This window comes from Salmo salar, chromosome ssa20 (genome assembly GCF_905237065.1).
Source record: "Salmo salar chromosome ssa20, Ssal_v3.1, whole genome shotgun sequence".
NCBI lineage: Eukaryota > Metazoa > Chordata > Actinopteri > Salmoniformes > Salmonidae > Salmo > Salmo salar.
This window is the reverse complement of record NC_059461.1, coordinates 18,638,275-18,639,651: the sequence shown is the minus strand read 5'-3', so window position 1 is coordinate 18,639,651 and position 1,377 is coordinate 18,638,275.

Here is a 1,377-nt window from a genome sequence, read left to right as displayed (position 1 = left end):
TTAAGTCCCAAAATACTTTCAAACATTAAAGTTGCCAAGGGAAGCAATATGACTAGTACTGGAATTAAATCATCAAACATACAGTACCAGTCAAAGTTTGGAAACACCTACTCATTCAAGGGTTTTTCTTTATTTTTACTATTTTCTACGTTGTAGAATAATAGGAAAGACATCAAAACTATGAAATGACACGTATGGATTCATGTAGTAACCAAAACAAGTGTTAAACAAATCAAAATAGATTTTATATTTTAGATTTTTCAAAATAGCCACCCTTTGCCTTGACGGCTTTGTGCTCTCTTGGCATTCTCTCAACCAGCTTCACCTGGCATGCTTTTCCAACAGTCTGGAAGGAGTTCCCACATATGCTGAGCACTTATTGGCTGATTTTTCTTCACTCTGTGGTCCAACTCTTCCCAAACCATCTCAATTGGGTTGAGGTCGGGTGATTGTGGAGGCCAGGTAATCTGATGCAACACTCCATCAATCTCCTACTTGGTCAAATAGCCCTTACACAGCCTGGAGGTGTGTTGGGTCATTGTCCTGTTGAAAAACAAATGATAGTCCCACTAAGCGCAAACCAGATGGGATGGCGTATCGCTGCAGAATGATGTGGTAGCCATACTAGTTAAGTGTGCCTTGAATTCTAAATAAATCATGATAGTGTCACCAGCAAAGCACCATCACACCTCCTCCTCCATGCTTCACGTTGGGAACCACAAATGCAGAGATCATCCGTTCACCTACTTTGCGTCTCACAAAGACACGGTGGATGGAACCAAAAATCTCAAATTTGGAATCATCAGACCAAAGGACAGATTTCAACTGTTTTACTTCCATTGCTCGTGTATCTTGGCCCAAGCAAGTCTCTTCTTCTTATTGGTGTCCTTCAGTAGTGGTTTCTTTGCAGCAATTAGACCATGAAGACCTAATTCATGCAGTCTCCTCTGAACAGTTGATGATGAGATGTGTCTGTTACTTGAACTCTTTGAAACATTTATTTGGGCTGCAATTTCTGAGGCTGGTAACTCTAATGAACTTATCCTCTGCAGCAGAGGTAACTCTGGGTCTTCCTTTCCTGTGGCAGTCCTCATGAGAACCAGTTTCATCATAGCGCTTAATGGGTTTTGCGACTGCACTTTTTGACAAGTTCTTGACATTTTCCAGACTGACTGACTTTCATGTCTTAAAGTAATGATGGACTGGCGTTTCGCTTTGCTTATTTGAGCTGTTCTTGCCATAATATAGACTTGGTATTTCACCAAATAGGGCTATCTTCTGTATACCACCCCTACCTTGTCACAACACAACTGATTGGCTCAAACACATTAAGAAGTAAAGAAATTACACAAATGAACTTTTAACAAGGTACACCTG